Source organism: Penaeus monodon, chromosome 21, assembly GCF_015228065.2.
Source record: "Penaeus monodon isolate SGIC_2016 chromosome 21, NSTDA_Pmon_1, whole genome shotgun sequence".
NCBI lineage: Eukaryota > Metazoa > Arthropoda > Malacostraca > Decapoda > Penaeidae > Penaeus > Penaeus monodon.
The window spans coordinates 25,799,982-25,800,236 of NC_051406.1; positions in this window are offsets into that span (position 1 = coordinate 25,799,982).

The window sequence follows — 255 nt, forward strand, 5'->3', positions numbered from 1 at the left end:
TAGAATGAGAAAGTGGCGGAGGTGAAGAGAGACAGAGGGGTGGATGAGTAAAAAGGAAGTAAATGTAATATAGAATATATGAGAATTAGAAAACACTTATTTTATATAAAGTGTGGGAAACAGAACAAAAAATGTGGTACAACTAGCTCACAAATAAGCAAGGGGGACCGAAACAAAAAAAAAAAAGCAAAGGGCATAGGGCAGACAAGCCCCTCCCCTCTGTCCACAAACAGTGGGCCGCTTCCTGTTGCAGCT